Genomic DNA, 19477 nt, shown 5'->3' with positions numbered 1-19477 from the left:
TAGTTTGATTGCACTTCAGCCGTATCCTGAGGGAAGCCAACAGCTTTGATGACTATAATTGTCAGTGTACACTCAGACAAAATAAAAAAGATCGAAAATGAAATCATTGCAGAAATAAAAATTGTAATTTATTTGCTAGAAATAATTTCGAAATATATGGAAAATATACTTAATATTAAAAATCCACAGTCTATTTCTACTTTTAGTAAATGTATTTCGAAAAAAAAACTACAAATGCAAAGCGTTGAAATTGGTTCACTTTTTGTTTTTCTGCTCTGATTAATAAACAAAGAAATTCTTGATTCGATGCGACACTCACTCAACCAATTCTGATTCCCTTTGAATACACAGAAATCGTTTATGTTGAAAGGAGCTTAAGCTTAGCGGTTAAACAATTGTATATTAGGCCTCCACAATCGATCGTTGCATTCGGCTATTTAAATTTGATTGAGGGCTAGCAGATATAATTGGAAAGCAATGTGGCTTTTATGCGTTGGTCAAGCATAATTGTTTCTAATCAATAAGGCATCCATCAAAGTTGAGCGCTGGCGAAAATAATGCTGCTTTAATAAATGCGCATAGTTGAGCACAATATATATCCATCAAAGTTATTAAAGTCAAATAAAATTAGCTAATTACGGTAGAGGACCACACCTCTTGTACACCCCAGCAACACAATAACCACTCCACGTACACACCAACCAGCCAACCACTCTTACAGCAACACTTGGAAAACATTCTCTTTCAACTTTCACTTTCAACACGTTAGCCAAGGTCAAGGGACAGCGTGACGTATACTTAATGATACAAGGCGACACAAACAAAGGTGTTTACTTTTGCACATATACACACACACAGATTCGTGTACGTGTATATAAAGAATATAATAAAATAAGAAAATATATAACCATGTTTACAAAACAAGTTGCTTTTATCTTTTATCATAAGTCTATTTATATCTAGTTTATACCCAGTAATTGTATAAAACAAACATTTATTAGCTGATTCTAGTGCAAGTTTGTGGTAAAAAAAAAATCAAAAAAACAAAGTTAATTTATAAAAGTTTAAATACAGTTGAAGTTATGTTATTGTTTAGCTTTACAGAATTGTAATTGGAATTAGAGCAATTAATATTTCTTTGCAATCTAAATCAAAAAATAGGATCACATTAACGAATGCGAAAACTTTTACAGGATATCTGCTGTTCGAGCTTGGATTATTTTGTTATTGTGACGTCATACCAATAACAAAAACAACAACATTAACCACAATGTAAATGAAAAACTTTTGTGTATATTAGTTTACCGCTTCCTGTCATAAAAATGGCGGCTTGTCATGCGATTTCTTTAGCTGGTGACGTTCATGAAGATGACGATGGTGACGGTGACGACGGATCAAAGCTGCTCAGACTTCAACTGATGCCCCTCCCAGGTCCCCAAATCCAAATCCAATCCTTTCCGCCTTCCGCCCCGACTCCCCTGACTCCCCTTACTCAAACATTATCCGTAAATGAAAGCCAAAAACAAATTCGACAACGAAACGAAACTGAACCCTTTGCATAAGCTGTTAGCCGACTTATGAGTAAATGTATATTCACTTTTCATTCGCTTTCATTTCAATTAAAAACTGGTGCACACACACACACACACACACACACACACATTCATCTCTTGAAGTCCCTTTTGGGTTTGCCTTTCATTGGAATGTAAGAAAAACTTGAATATATTTGTTTATGTATGAGAAAACTTTCCAACTGCCTTTTTTCTCTGTCTTTGTATAGCATACTTTTAAGCTTATTGAGAATTAACAAATTGGTTTAAGACACCTTATTTGTCAATACACTTATTACTGGCGAGAAAGCCAAGTTTTCACCTTGCTTTTGCTTGCGTTCTATATACAAATTGTGTAGATTGTGTTTTGGGGGCGTTTGTGGATCACAGAACAGACTGGTTAAATTCAAACTGTGGCTTTTCGTTGACTTAATTCCTTTTCGCAAATTATGGTAGACGCATTTCCATTTCTCATTTCTCATTTCGTTTTTTGTTTTTCGTTTTTTTGTTTTTTTGTTTTTTGTTTTTCGTCTTTTTTTTTTGTTTGGTTCCTTTCCTTTTGTTACTCTATACACTTTCTTCTTGTATTTGTTATGCTTATAATTCAGTTTTATTCATTTCATTATTTCAAGCATTTTCCATTTTCATTACGGTTGCTGTTGCTGTTTCGGTTACTTGGCAAAAATTATTTTCAATGCTGTCAGCGCCACGCGCTCTCAATCTTCCCCACTTCCCGCTCTCCACTCCTCAACCGCCAGGCAGCGCATCCTTGCGGCATACACTTTTAATTGAAATACACTCAGCAGTCCCAGAGGGCCACCTATTTCCAGGCTAACAACTGAGAATCTACCGACTGGCGGCGCTGACTTTATATAGATATAATAACAATAACAATTTAAATTAAGTGCAACAAGGCGACAGCAAATTTGAGTAAGTAATCGTTTTTAATTTAACAAGTACGTGACAGTCGACGCATTTCTAAAGATGCCTTACACGCGCCACCCCCCGCCCCTTACCAGCCACCCCTTCTATCACCTGACATGGAAAAGTCACATTGCTAACTAAATGAGAGAGAGAGAGAGAGAGAGAGTGTGTGTGTGTGTGTATGTGTTTGTGTGTGAGTGAACAAAATATTAATGACCCATTTTATTTTGGCAAATCAGCCAGCAAGCTACAAAAATAATAACAAGTTTGAATTATCAGCTCGATAGTAATTGCCATGAGATACTCTCTAAATACAAGCTCCAATTTGAGCCAATCAAATATATATATCATATATGTATATATACTATATATCTATATATATACATACATATATATGCATTGTCACTACTTTTAATAAGATTTTCATTATTCATAATTTGGTTGCAGGGTAAGTTAAGCACACATTTCACAATATGTATTTCAAAAATAAATGGAAAAGGTAACTTTATGATGAAGTTTTATGCTTATTGCGGTACGTGTCAGGTGACTTTTAGTACATATCATAAATTGTTAATGTACGAAGAGGGAGCTCGAGGGTAAACTTATAGTTTTGCATATGCCAATCGAGTTGAATCAGCGCATATTTTCCAAATATGCACATATGCTTATAGCAACAACGAGTCAGGTTGTTAAACATATTTAATCGAAATTTAATTCATCCTTCAATAACGGAACCAACGATGCAGCTAGACAAGTGTAATCCAATTGTGCAATAAAAATACAAATTATAAAATAGATTGTTTAAGGGTATCTGGTAGCTGAGCTCATTCTACTCCAGCATTATTACTGGTTTTTATTTATATTAAGCAACAGATTTCTTCATTAAGGTCACATAACTATATAGTAATCATCCACTGTTTCACGATGCTAAATTTGTGCTTTTTATGGTTGGCTCAAACAGTTGCTGTGCAACACAAAATAGTTCACAATATTCTGGCTTTCAATGAAAAATCAATTTGAAATGCCAACATATGTGAGTATGTGCGGCATGCAAACAAGCTTCATTTGATCGATAAGAAAGTTGCCTAAATAAAAGACAGCAAACAGAAAAAACAGAGTGTGTGTGTGTGTATGTGTGTGTGTGTGTGTCATCTATGGCTATGTGTTTGTTTTATGGTTATATGATTATCGCTTATGGTTATTTCTTCTCACTTAATTTATTGTAAAATGTTAAATTCTACCAAGCGGAAATGTTTATTAGAGCGGAAATTGTTATTTTTAGTGTTGGCGGCGATTTGTTCTTGTTATTCTTTGTTATTGCTGTTGTTGTTGTGGCTGTTGCTGTTGCTGTTGGGTCACCTCTCATACAGATATGTATAACAAAAGCATCGGCATATCAAGTAAGAATGCTCTAGTCTAGAGAGCGTGGCTGGAAGATATCCTAGAATATAAGCATGAATTTGCACGTATTTGCACATGCATACAGCAAATGCAACTATCTAACTTGGTAAATATGAATATACGAGATCAATTGTGATACTCTCAACAAAACTCGATGAAATTTGTACAGATGATAAACATGATTTCAAGGAATATACATTTTTAGTTAGTTATCTTATATGCTTAAATGATGACTCTTATTGCAAGTGGGTAATCGTAGAAATGATGAAGTGTATCAATAAAATGAAATAAACTTGAAATGCGTATGGCAAACGAGAACTTTTCGCTGATCGGATAAACTTCTTTACTGACTGTTGCATATTGTTACACAGCTTCATTATACCCATTTATATACATTTTTCAATCGGTCCATGGAATACAAACATTGATGATGGCGAAAGTCAGATGCTGGCCAAAGGATACTTGCGATGACTGCTATCAGCGCGTTGTGCTGCCAACAATTAGTTTATTAATATTAATTTTCTTCTTTTCTGTTTTTGTATATGCACGCCAGATTCAGCGACCAGTGAGTGTTTGGCAGTGTTGGCAGACAGCCAAGCATCCGCCTGGTATGCTGTTAGCTTGCCACGCTGGTGTTAATTAGTCAGTGTTGCTGTATCGTCGCCGCATTCAGTAATTAAAAATACAAAATTGAAATGCTGCCCCAAAAGCAGGCTTCTGGCTGTCGGCTGTCGGCTAACGGCTTCTGGCTGCTTAGCTGCGAAAGGCTTCTTGGAAACGCTGGTAGGAGTAGCAAGTTTTGTTGGCCTGATGAAAGGATTTCGGGAAGCGAACAAAACCCAACAACATTTTTACAAATGCAAAACGGCTGAACGAATTATTCGAGCTCAAACAAAAAGCTTGCTTTAAGCTGCCACAGCAAACGTATTTTACAGCATCTCTTTACTTGAATGAAAATCATTTGGAATTTACTTCCATTGATTCAAGCCACATAATAGTTTTAAGCAATCCATTTTCAATTCCTTTACTTGTTTGATCTTCACATTTTAGAGTTTCATTGCAGCCGAAAAAGATTTTAACCATCTGTTAAAGAATTATCAGACAAAAGTTTGGCTTTAAATACTTCAAGAAATATATACACGCTGCCACAGATATGCATTTTCCATTTTCTTAGCCACCGAATGAATGGATGAACAGCTTGTGCCAGCAAACCAGCAAGAAAAACTCACCCAAGCAGTCCAAAGCAGCCCCAAGCAGCCCCAAGACGCGCCACCAGTCAACATTTCAAATTAATTTTACAGTTGCCGCTGCGGCGAGCAGTTAGCCCATAGTCCCAATGCCTTCTGCCTGAGTCCTTGCGCCTTGTGCCTTGCGTCTTGGTCCTGGCTCCTTGGACACCTTGTGCACAATAATGAAGTGTCAAATAAATGGCTGTGTCTGTGTGGAATGCATAACAACGCCAGACGCGAAACAAAAGGCGACTATATGCTTACTTGAAGGCATTCTCTTATGAATGCTGCTCCTCATTACGTCATCCATTATTTCCAACTCTTTAACCGACTTGAGCGTAACTCTGTCTGTAACTACAACTATTTACGAAGTTACCTAGTTACAAAACTAAGTTACTTGTGGCTCTGTTAGCAGTTCTTAACTCATCGAAAACTTGTTGAATACGCAAAAATGTATAATTTCAAAGCTAGCAAAAATAACAATAGTTTTAACTCTCTTGCAAATAATCTCTCTTTAACAGCAGTTCAATATTCAATTTACCTGCAACTTTTGATTGGATTTTACAAATTTCGTTTGAAGAACAACAGATGAAAAAGAAAAAACAGATTATTAAACAACAAAAAAAAAGCTGGCAGACATTTCAGTTGATTTTAAAATATGTTTCGAGTTTGAAGGAACTATAATTGGGAGTGAAAATCAGAGTTGTTATGGGTTGGGTAATTTATAACAACAAACTCAAGGCAATCAATTTGTTGTCATCGTAATCTTTGCGTGGCTGGCGCCTCTTTGTGTTTGCTGACGTCATCTCGCGGTTAATGGGTTGAGTTTTTCAATTTTTCCGGCTTTGCATAAATCAGTGCCACACCTGCCACGCCCCACGCCCACAGGTCGAAATTACCGCAGCCCATGGCCAACGTGCTTGAGCCTGCACTTAATGTATTCACTTCTTTTCACTTCTATTCACTTCCATTCACTTCTATTCACATCCATTTCTGCCAACTGTAACAGAAACGTTGGAAAAAAGAAGCCAAAAACACAATACGCGTCCAGTGGCCAAGAAATTAATTGAAAATTTCGCTTAATTCAATTGCAGATCTGCAGACGCAAGCGATAGAAAAACAAACAGCTAATATTGCAGAAGGTCGAACAGGGGGGGTTGGGTGGTCCATTGGGTGTGGTGGGGTGCAAATAGACAACGCGACAAGTGATGGGACAGAAAATGCACAAAACAGACACATTAGACAGCAAATAAAACAATACCAAGAACTACACAGTGGTTAAAAGCATAGAGAATAATTTGAGGTTTCACAGAATCCTTCACAACACAAATTTCCATATGACATCAATCCATTTAAGTTAATATAATCGAATATAATTGATTATTAAGCAGCGCTACACAAACATGATTAGATAGATATTTTTTTATTTGCTGCTCAAATTGCCAGTTTCGATCTGAATGACAAAAAGTTCCAATAAAAATGAGCACCCAAAAAAAAAATATATATAGAAAATAACCCTTTGCCCCACTGCATTCACTTCTCGAAAGAGGGCAAGTCGGATGTTGGCATGCTGGAAAATCGGTATATAAACAAGAATGAAAGCAGTGAAAACCACAACAATAACAGCAACAGCAACAGCAACAGCGCCAGCGAAGCTGGCTATAAAAGTTAAGGAAAATATTTACAAATGAATTAACGTAATGAAAATAAACTGGAGCACAGATACACGACCATGATGATGGTAACGATGATGATGTTGATGACGACAAAATATAAATTGATAACAATCTATTGTTTTAGCTGTTGGCAATAATGAAGTTCGCTGATGACGCAGTGCCCTCCCGCCCCACTTTCATAAATGATAAATGCGTATTATAAAATCATTTGACTGCAATCGACTCGGACTCTGATAAGAGTATCCACGGACGGACAAGTCAATAGTAGTAGTAAATGCAACGAACTATCTTCCACAAGACATTCACATATTGGGTGCGGGGGGATGGTGGTGATTGACCTTGGCCTACAAATACACAAAACGCGTAAGAAAAATGTATAAGCAGAATACCGAATACCGAATACCGCATTTGGAATAAGCAAACACACATCTGGCAATTTATTTGAAAAGTATAAATAGATAAATATAATCAATCATGCAGTAGACAGTGCCTCTAAGGTCTGCCAACATATTCTAGAATGGTTTTCAAACACATCAACTTTTATTTGATTATTTGTCATAACTCTAATCAAGCGTAAAAGTTTATCGAACTTCCAAAGTTGTACTCTTCCAAACTATGATCATTGTATCTCAAATTCGAACCCAGCTAAGCTTAACAATCTCATCCATAATCAGACGAGACCTGAAAGCTTCTCCCAAAATGCTGTTTTGCACACCGGCGCCCGTTAAGAGCTCTCACAAATTAATAATCGTTGTATTTTCCACCTCCCTGAATGTGAACAGTGTGGTTTTTGAGCAACCCTTGCGTGCATTATCTTATAAGTGTTGCTCTGGATTCTTCAAATTAAATTATATTCATACCTTGGGATTATTTTTAATTAAAGGTTGCTTTATTGCTTCATACATTTTGGAAAATTACCTAAAACTTGTTAAACATTCACAGTGTGTAAAATAAAATTAAATTTATTCTCTATCCTTAACCAATCTACATATATTGTATATAAATACAGATGCTATATATGCACATGCCACTTAATCAAATGAGAAGCAAACTCTGACATATTCTTGTCTAATTTACACTTATCTCGTATTTATATGCAATTATCTCACCAAAAGCTCTCAAGTAATCTGGTTGTGAATCAGTTCATCAATAGATGAATACAGCCAGACACAGTTCATTTGCTTGTCAATCGATGTGCACTTAAATTTGCAGTTAACAGTGCGGTATCAATAGACAGGAACCCATATAATTTAGTCTGCACAAATAGGAGCACATAATCTCAATTAAATCAAATTGGTTTGCAAACCGATCCAGGCACCCACACAGCTTGACACTTTGGGGCACAATTCACACACTCACAAATTCAGATTCATTCGTTTACACTCAGACATATTTGTAAGCTCATTACAACTGAACCGATTGATGCATTGATGGCAGGTTCGACAATTTTGGTAACGAAAAACAACCGAAAACCCAATTTGTGTGGCTTATTTTCAGTTTAGCAGAGAATACATAACTAGAGATTAGCAGAGGATAAGCGTAATGGACACAAATCGTTTTATGAATATATGAAAATGTTGCCTCTTCACATTGAGAAAATCTTTCAGCTTTAGTTTTTGCTCTTGACGGTTTAAATTTATTATATAACAGTTGGCTAAAGCTATGCTAGCAATATTAAATCAATAGTCAATATGTAGTTCAATGCTCTAAGTATTATTATTATTATTACTTTTCAGATATATTTATAAGACTTGAATGTCCTACAATGAAAAACAATCATTGTTTAATAATCTCTTTCCCTTAATTACCAAGCCCATCGATATATTTCAATTATTTCTTTTAAACATCTTATTCCTATTTGTTTAGTTTATGTTATGCATGATAAATGAAGCAAACATTATCAACTGGCAAGGATAATAAATTGATAAATCGATATTCATGAACGGGTTTCTCTTGTCTTATGACAGTAGTTTTCTTTGCCGATTTGGTGAGCTTTGCCCTTGATGATTTAACAGCTCCCCGGTTGGCAATAAACGAAATTTAAATGCGACAAAAGTAGGCAAATTGGCAACAACCAAGCTACAGTTTGAATTAGACTTAGAGATACAATATGATAAGCCTTTGGAATAGCAGTAGCCAACGATTATTTGTTTTGGATAGACCAGCAGACAGACAGGCAGACATACCAACAGACACAGGCAAGCAGGCAGGCAGACAGACAGACAGACAGACAAACAGACAGATAGATAGATATATAGATATACAGATAGATAGAGAACTCGCTGGTTGTTGTTTGCTCTGTGGCCATTTGAATCCCATGGAGCGTCATTTGAGTGTACGTCCGGGCACTCAAAAGGAATTTTCTATCAGCATTGTTCTTTGTTCTACGTCAGCTCACAATCGATACGCCAGTTATAAGTATGTATGTGTGTGTGTCTGTGTGTGGGTGTGTGTGTGTGTGTGTGTGTAGAGTTGTGAGGCGCATTAAAAATTACAATACTCAGCATAAAACTCAACTAAAAAAGGCAATCGAGTGGCTTGAACAAACAGCGCAGTGCCAACTAAAACAGTCGAGCAGTCCCAAGGACCTTATCCAACATTTATTTATGCAGAAAATAAGCTCTAGAGATATGCGAAACACAAAGACAACAAGGACAGTTCAGGATACATCTCAGCCAATAAGATGAGTATCTAGACATATATTCGAAGAGAACCTTGTATCTAGAATCGCTAATCTACTATCCGAAGCAGTACCGAATAATATTGGCAATGCCAAAAAGTTGACTACTTCCACGAACTGGGACGAATTCATTAAATTAACTTCGCTACCGATTTTGATGAAAATCTTGCCAACTTTTGAAGTTGATCCTTACTACGAATTTATCTATATTTATGGGGCTAGAATTGGTTACATCTGCCAGCTACATATTCTTGCACAACCATTTTGCAATAGGTTCTGAGCATAATTACAACAGCTTCCTTTCATTTCATATATTTCATTTGGCTTAAAAAGCATCTGATTTGTGTGCGTTGCAATCAACAAGTGTTTCTAATTACAATTAGCGATGTTCCATCTCCATCCATTTCTTCTTGGCTGCTGTCAACTGCCACAGTAGTTGTTGCAGCCAACATTGGGGTATATGGCACGCCTACGCTAGGAAAACTGGTAGGAGGCAGTAGCTGCCAAGACATGACTACTTGTGCCAGTGGCTCGAATGACTAACTAACTGACTGACTGACTGTCGAACTGTTTGACTAAATAACTAACTGACTGAATAAAAGTTTTGCAAAAGAATTTGTGTAGGGCGGAAATTGTCAGTGCTCAATATCCGTTGATTTGTGCGCATGAAAATGACATCTATTGACATGAAAATGACAGTCCTCTACTCCTACTATCCATATGGTAGGGTGCCTCGGGGAGGATGGGGCATGGCAAACAAATTATGCAGTGTTGGTGTCGTCAGCAAGTCAGCAGCATCAGGCAAAAGTAGCAGCGACCATTGTCGTCGTTATTGAATTTGCAATTTGAGCGGAAATGAATTGCAACGGGACGGAACGAGACGGGGCAGGATGAGAACCAGAATGGGCTTCGGTGGACTGGGCTGGGCTGGGCGGTGCTGAGAATAGGGACAATTCCCATCGGTATTCATATCGCATGACCAATTAGCTGGGCCGGATATGCAAAACTTGGCTCAAGTATTTGACGATGTAACCTTAAGTAAATTAACCCTTTTACAGGGTTTGGCCAAAGCATGTATGCGTTGAACTGAACACCTCTCTCTGTCAGGCTGCTCGTTTGGCCACGAGTCCCTTTATTATTTACTTTCAATTCCCTAAACAGCACTGCAACATTTGCCAATTCAAAATACACACATACGCACAGAGAGATAGATATATGCAGGTATACCTTTTGCGGTTGCTTGATATTAACGTAAAGAAGTAAAGGAAACTATGCTGGGATGTCTGGCAAGCAAATATTGCAGAGCCTAAAATAAATAAATAAATAAATAATATGTACATAATATATATATATATATATATTGTATATATAATAAAATGGGCAAATTGAAACGAGGCAGCCAAATGCTTGTTGCTATTTCGCCCCATTTCCATTTCCTTTTCCTTTTCTTGCCACTGGGGACCCACAGCCAGGTGGATAAGCAGTGGCAAAGTGAAAAGCGAACAGAGAGACGACAATGAAGCCACCATTGCCCGTCAATATGTGCGTCACTCCGACAGTCAGCCAGTTGCTCAGTCAGTTAGTCAGTCGATTTGTCACTTTTTCCTAAGGCAATGTCAATAGGCATACCCTGCACACTTTGTGGGACTTATCAATCATGCACAAAACTTAACAGACGGTAAAAAAATATTTTAAAATTATTAAATAAATTTTTAAAATACTTTTAAAGCTATTCACAACTGAAACAATAAATATTTATTCATTTGAATAATTATCACAAATATATATTAAATTAATTTTAATTTTCAATTGCAAGGGCATTTGAGGTTCGGCATGGACTGCAAACTTTTTCATAGACTCGATTCTCTTTAAAGGCTACACTTTGGCCTTCAATGCCCGCCGGAGGCATGGCTCTCAGGGCGGGGCTGGACGGAGCAGGCAGGCAGGCAGGCAGTAACACGTCGCGCAGGCAAAACTCATAAAGTATATTAACAAAATCTTCGATTGCACTTTGCTCGTAGCTTTTTCATTTTCGCTCCTTTTTTTCTACTTTCGGGGCATGCCCCAATGTGTATACTAGCCCAACAACAATAGAGTTTTTGGCAGCCTGTGAGACCCCCAACACCTGTCCTTTCCTGTCCTGTCCTGCCCAGTCCTGTCCTGTCCTGCCCAGTCCTGTTCTGGTCTGTCCTTCGCATGACAAGCGGGTATCAATGTGTCCGTATCTATATCTGGGCCGAGTTTACCTTAACAGAAAAAGAAAAATAAAAAGGTCATCGCGTTTTTCTCGTTAAAATTTGTAGCATTCCAATGCCTGAGCATAAGTACATATTCAGCCATCATATCATATTTCAAGCGGACCGTCCTTTCTACGCAAGTCATTATTTTGCCCAATGTGACCTTCTTTTCAATGTTTTTATCTCAATCAAAAAGGGCAGACGTCTCATGTATATTATATTATAACATTTGTTTGGCTGCGCCCCAAATATGATTAGATTACATCGATGGTTAAGTTTATATCAATTTCATTTCAACAAGTTGCCTAATTGACATTTCTTTTGGTCAATTATCTATGCGATTTCCAATTAGCGAATGGAACATCAATCAATTATTATGTTATAAAATTGTTTCATTTGGCAGCCACCAAATCACCTTAATGCTTCTCTAATGCACACATGCAAACTCCGTATTGAAATCTATATGGAATATATTGCTTAGTACAGAATTTACACGAAAATTTCATTTAATCGAACTGAATTATTAGGGAAGAAACAAACAATTGTGGAATATTGGTGATGTTAAATCAGGTTTGTAATTGTGATTTTTTGCAGCAGCAGCAATCAAGCTGTATTGTAATTCAAAATTACAATAGACCAGAATTTTGGCATTAATATGATGAACAGCAAATCATGCTTGCAACAAATAGGCTCAGTTTTCGCAATGTGAATTATGTTGTGGAAAATAAGAAAGTTATCCTTACTTTCATATGAGTAATTACTTAGTTTTCGTTTGATTAATTCATGCATCAAAATAGGCACAACACAAACAATTTACAAATGCACAAACATTTCGACGGCTAAAAGTCAAGTCAAGAACGCTTCAATTTGAGGCATAACTCTTTAAGCACAAATACTAACAACCAAAATACTGTTAATTTGCACAAAAAGAACAGCTACATTGTGAGGTAATTTAATCAGAAAATAAGTTTTCTATATCTTGTTTCAAATGAAGTTAGGTCTTGCTAATTTTTGGCGGCCAAGGATGTTGTATCCCTCGCTCCTCTCGGCCCACTCCAAGGCTGAATCCAGCCCATCACTATCTGTGCACCTGGACTGCAAAAGTCTGTCATTTAATTTTAAACACAAAAACAGAGATTCACACAATGGCTGCGTTCTATTCGCTTTAATTACAATTTATGGATGCTTCAAGTTGCCGCGGCACACAAAACAAATTGGCGGCGGCTGAAGAAAGGTAAAATAAGAAGAAGAAGAAGAAAAAAACGAAGAACAGCAAACAACAATCGAAAGGTGAAAAAACAAGCAGCGCAAAGAAAAGCAAAAGAAAGCCAAAAATAAAAATGAAGAAAAAAAAGTAATTACATAAAAGCAACAGCAGCCACCACAAGCAAGGGCAACGCTCGATGCAAGAACAACAGCAACAGCAACAGCAACAACAACAACAACAGCAACAGCAACAACAAGAGGCAGAAGGCAAATTGCCAAATCTTGAGTGAGTTTGTTGAGTGAAAAGTGTTGAGCTGAGCCTACAAACGAAAAACAAATGAGCACAACTCAAGCCGAAAATGAGTGACGTCTGCGCATTTTGAACACGCTCTCAACTAGACAAAAATGAGCAGAACGACCGTGGTTCAATACATATGCGAAACTTTGCGAAAACTGACAGAAGCAGCCAGCTGTTCGATACATAATAATTGGTATTTGAGTTGATCAAGTGATCAATGATGACAGTTAATTGTTTGGCAAATAAAATAGAATAAAACTCGTTAAGCGCATTTATCAATTGTCGATGCACGAAAAGATTGAGCTTAATCAATATTGAACAATATTAAACAATATTGATTTACAGCAGAATTAAACAGAATTATGCATTTGTTTGGTACAACAATCACAGCACTGACATAATATTCGAATTATATATATGTATATATTATATATGTAAATAAATATAAGCTAGTAGATTTCACTCAAAACAAGTGACACCCATTTATGGCGCCTTTAAATTCGACCACATGATGTACGTGCAATTATACGCTTTGAGTGCGTGACAAAGTTCCACTGTACCACATGACTGGGGCAAAGGCATTGACATTGTCGGCAATTGTGTCAATTCGATGTACGCGCACAAGCACACACACATACACACACACACACACACACACACACACACACACACATGTATACATAGAAAATAACACGTGCTTAACTGCTGCTGTCGATGCTGTCTGTTGTTGTTGTTGGTCGGACAGCTGCTGCTGCTGCCTAGAGAGCTGTGGACACATCTTATGTAAGCCGCCCCAGCGCCCAGCAGATAAAGCAGCATTACGCATACGACATGGTAAGCGCCGAAATGGGCATTATATAAGGGGGCGCCAAAGAGCAGCAGTCGACATCAGACGCCTGATGGATTTCTGACGTCACTTCCAGCTAGGCATTTGATGTTGTCGCTGTTCTTGTTGTTATTGTTGTTATTACTGTTGTTATTGCTGTTGTTATTGCTGTTGTTATTGCTGTTGTTATTGCTGTTGTTGCTGCTGCTGCTGCTGCTTAAACTCGTAAATAAAAAAGCAAAACACAAAAAAACACAAACGGCCATATTTTTTTAATTACCTAAACAAACAAAACAAAGCGCACAAGAGCGACGAGCGACGACTTGAAACACATAAACTTTCTGGCAATTAATAAAGTTTTTCTTTTCTATATTCTAGTTTTTTATGTTGATTTTTTTTTTTTAGATTTATTTTTGTGTGTTTTTTTTTATATTTTTGTAAATATTTAGAAACATCAACAGCAACAGCAACAACTAAATCAACTGGGCAGCAGCCCTTTTCGCTGTTGTTGTTTGCTTTTCAAACTTTTACATTTGCTGGATCGTTATGTGCACAAACATATACATGTATATATACATTTATATATATATATATATTTGTATGTAAAGTTATACGTATACATTTGTATGTGTAGAATTTGTTTGCCTACACGTGCTTGTGCATACACACACACACACACTCGCACACACACACACACTCGCACATATACATATGTAAATGTGTATGTTATGCTGCCTTAAGTGAAGGCTTTGGTTGCCTTTCCTTTACATTTACAGCTTACGCTCAGCCAAAAACGGACCAAACACCAAGTACCGAACAGAAAGCACACAAAACGGGGACAGAAAAAAAATGACTGAAAAAAGAAAGAAGTAAGAATGTTCTAGTCGAGGGAGCTCGACTAGGAAATATCTTGTAACCAAGTGTTTTATACATATATATATATATCTTAAGAATTGTGGATTTTTATCGGAAATCGATTTAGCTGAAGTAATCTAATAACATGAAATTAACTAGAGCTGCATGCGGTATACGAGAACTTAAACAGTCCACAATCTATAGACGAACAAATATATTGATTCGACTTGCTCATGCTGATCACGTATATAGACCGCATAGGATCAGATGTGCTTCTTTTTGTCTGTTATGCAGCAATATACCCTTTTTACCCATTTGCAATGGACTTAGTGTATAATTACTTATAACAAAAATTTTGCTTTAGTCAACGAAAATAAAATACCCTTAAGGAAATCATTAATGCAATGGAGAACATTTAGCCCGTGTAATTCTCTGAACTTAATACATATTATAGTAGCCAATATATATATTTATTTATGTACATTTACATACAGACATGTTCTTCCCTTAAGTCTTTAAACAAGTATATTAGTAAGTACAAAAAGCAAAGTCTTCATTTACTTTATTTTGCTGAATTTGCCAAAGGCCGTTTCTTTTTCATAAGAATATTCTTTGATGACTGGGTCTGAATATTATTACTAATTTTAGCCCACAACTTATTGAAGTGAGTGCCAAATTGCCGTTAATTTCAAGTGTATAAAAATCATTTTTATAGAACTCGTTTTCATGTACAAAAAAAAAAAAAGTACTTAAAAAAACATCTGCATGCCCAGCAAAGTTAAATGCAGCTTAAACATGGCCAACAGCATTCAAAAGATAATACTTCAGTTACACTCAGCGCGGCTACAGCCAAGTCCGAGCTCAAGTGGCAACAACGAAATGCGCCACAAGCCATTCAACGTGCACCTTCAAAGGCTCAAATGGCAGAAGGTTAAGAGCACAGTAAAATAACAAAAAAAAATAAATAAAATGAGAAAACGGCACTTCGATTACAGCCAGCTAAATGCCATCTGATCTGGATCCATTTCGCTAACGAGCCTGACAACTTACAACTTGTGCCACAGCGTCAACGTCAGCTGGAGACAAATGGAGTTACCGCTGCTGTAGACAACAGTCGACAGACAACAGTCGACAGTCGACAATCGACAGTCTTTTGGGCCCAATCTTTTAAACAATTTACCCTATTACATGAAAGTGAGTAAGAAGTTTATAATGATATGTTTTACAGCAAGGGACTTGAAATTTAGAGTACAAGTTCTCTCTCTCTCTCTCACTCTCTCTCTCTCGTTTCAGGAATATCGATTTATGATAGCCATGGAAAAAACGATTTTACATATATATATCGAGACATAATTGTGATCGTCTGGGAAAAATGATTTCTAATTTACCAAATGAAACGATTACTTTTAATCGCAAGCATTTTCTGTAATCAATTATGATTGGCACAGACCTGGGTTAGGGGAATCTCCCATAAATTATGGATTTAAATACAAACTATTTAATTGAAATTTTACCCTACTTTCACTAATTAGCTCTAAACAGCTACTTATGACTTATGGCTTACTATTCTTTTTGCAAATATTGTATGTAAAAACATTGCTATTCAAACTATGCTAATTAAATGCCAATTAAATTGTGCTCTATTTTTTTCCAAAAAGAAAATTTCTTCAAATAAACAGAACATTAAATACGTATAATAAAAACTTGTTGTGTACGATAATAAATAGCTCGGTTGCTTTATGCTCTTACAGATTATATGTGTATCTAGACATAAAAAAAAAATATATGAAGAAAAACTCGGGTTGTTCATCGGCTGCCAAATGGGGCGCATGAAACGATGATAGAAAGGCGGCAATCATACCGCACCTGCAGTCGCCGCAAGAAGCCACATACAGCCACATACAGAAGGCACATTAATCAAACCCTGTAAGATAGATGATGGGCCAACCCGCAGAGGAGGAGGAGGAGGAGAAGGAGCACGGTTTACAGCTCGCAAAGATGAAATGAGGTTGTCGCAAATCGAAGCGCATTAATTAAGCCATAACAATATAAAACAGATTTCGTTTCTGTCACAGCGACCAATAAAATTATGAAAGAGCCAAAAATCAAAAACTGTTTTCTTCAAATGACAATGTTTACGATTTCTTTTTCGTTTCTGTGCTCAGCCAAAAATTTACGACGGCACAAAATAGACTGCAAAAATAATCTTTGCCATGCGGCGCCGACAAATGGCAGAAGCACATAAATTGTTTCTTGTTAACTAAATGAATTTGTTTACATTTTGAAGAGCTCGCGCACAGCAATCGAAATAGAGAAAATAACATTGTTTTTCTTCATCTTTATTATATTTTGCTGATTTTCGTATTTTTGCTTATTAGTCACAGCGTAGCTAATTAAAAATCGCTCATACGCCACGTCGGCGACTCTTTGGTGTCACGGACGGCAAACAATTAATCCATCAAATAACTTGTGCGATTGACTTGAAGCATCATTATTCAATATTCACTTGAAGCACACAGCAAGTGTAGATGGAATATGCCGTTTGTCTAATTGCAGGCGATTTGTTTGCCACAATATTTAAAAGAAGAATTTAACAAATAAATTGCTGTACCATTGAGTATACAGTCAACAGTTGCGGTCAAAATAATAGTAGCAACGCGCTCAACTCAACAATTTTTCTTCTTGCCATGCAACAGTTCCACAAAATGAACACTTCTTATTTGGAAAGCTTTCCAATCAAATATTGTATTATTGAGCTCATTGAACTCGAAATAAACCAGCTCAGTTTCAATTATATCGATTATAGCCTGGAATTCTTTTATTTATTTATTTATAGCTACCAATTGAAATTCAGAAGTATAACTTAACATTTTAATAAGATCTAGAACCAGAGCACCATAACGGAACCGAATCCAACAACAAATTTTTAAGCCCATTCGTAGCGCCTCCGGGAACCTTTACACCTTGGCAACCGGAACCCAAATATAATAATAAAAGTGAAGAAGTTAAGTGATCGAAAGAATCAATTATAAATTGAAAAGCGTTCTAGAACATTTATATTTAATATATCTTAAGAGGTAGGCAGTACTATTATTTTGACCGCAGCTGTATGTGGAACGACGTATATGAATATTTTTGACAGACGCTTTCAACCGCATTTATATCGTTTTCATTAAATTGTTTTTGTTTTTCTTTTTGTCGCGCACACAATGCACACTCTTTTCTCGCTCTCTCGCTCTCTCTCTCTCTCTCTCTCTCTCTCACTCTATTTCTCTCTCATGTTTCCCTGCTGCATGTGTTTAAATTGAATATATATTTGCTTTGAGGCTGCCACAAAATCCAAGCAAGCGAACAACAATAACCACACACACTGCTCTAAATTATTTAATTCCGTGACAATGACGAAGCTCCGACTGCCCTGTAAAATTAATGGGGGGCCCCCCTTCCCTCCAGCTGTCCTCCCACCCCCAACCACCAACCGTCTGCCTTCTGCCGCAGCAGGGCGTGTGAACAATTACCAAATCAATTAGTTGGTCCGCATATAATTTTATTAATAGCAACTCATTTACAACAAACACAAGCATCGAAACTTTTAATACAAATACCTAAGTTGGCGCATATTTATGGAGCATGAGTTCAAATTGAATTTCCAATGCATTCATTTAAATATATCAAAGCAGCCAACAAAATTGGATAAGTAATTTTGTAATGCAAAATTCCGTTAAAAAGTAATGGAAATGAGCACGTAGAACGAAGAATCCTTTACAGGATAGGTATTAGAGCAGTAAAAACAAATTATATAAACGTGGACGAAGAATATCTCTCAAACCAGCATATAAATAAGATAAAAAAAACAATTATGTTCTTACTTAATAATTATTATATTAAACATTAAAGATTAAACATAGAGTAAAGCTCTGATTGGAATGAAATAATCAAACAAAGGAAAGAGCAACACTGTTTAGTGCTTAAGTGGATTAATTATTGTTTACCTGCCAAATAACACAGTTTATCGTCAAAATAATGATAACATAATTAGCACTTGTGCACCTTTAATTGACTTTTGTTACGGCCAATTTCAAAAGCAATTCATTCAATGCGATTGCAATCCACTATCAGCATATGCCCCGTGGAGACGCTTTTCTAAACGTCGCTCGATTGCAGCGTGCTTAAAATGCACAGACTGACATCCTGACATCCTGACAAACACACACACACACACACACACACACACACACACACACACAGAAAGTGTATACACTTTTTGTGTTTGTGTTTTTGCGCTCTTGTGTACTTGACTGCTGTACGCACAACACAACCCAAACAACAATAAACGTCGAGCACTCAAAAAGACTGTCATTAATGGTAGCTTTTAAATTTAGCAAGGTTGGCTATAAAACTGTGGCAACTATAGACATTACCGGCGATTTGTGGTTGCCGTAAGTGGGTGTGGCCGAACATTTTTTGTTTACCAATGTTCGAAACGGACTATTATAATCTCCCTCCGGAATTTGGTAATACCAGCTGGGGAGTAATATGATTACGCGATTTGAATGCACGGAGTGGCCAAGGGTGGCGGCAACGGGGCGTGTGGG

The 19477-nt window shown here is 36.8% G+C and overlaps 1 long non-coding RNA gene across 1 annotated transcript; it reads right to left on the bottom strand.

Annotated features, from left to right (window-relative positions):
• Positions 1–4852: 4852 nt before the first annotated feature.
• On the bottom strand, positions 4853–5465 carry LOC116805661. The gene is made up of 3 exons (XR_004365326.1): positions 5369–5465; positions 5105–5273; positions 4853–4958 (listed from the first exon to the last, which is right to left on the bottom strand). It is a non-coding gene; the product is annotated as an uncharacterized LOC116805661 (long non-coding RNA).
• Between the last annotated feature and the right edge of the window lie 14012 nt (positions 5466–19477).

This window comes from Drosophila grimshawi, unplaced genomic scaffold (genome assembly GCF_018153295.1).
Source record: "Drosophila grimshawi isolate 15287-2541.00 unplaced genomic scaffold, ASM1815329v1 contig_848, whole genome shotgun sequence".
Lineage (NCBI taxonomy): Eukaryota > Metazoa > Arthropoda > Insecta > Diptera > Drosophilidae > Drosophila > Drosophila grimshawi.
Note: the sequence above shows the minus strand (reverse complement) of the source record. Positions and strands in the feature narration are given on the sequence as shown.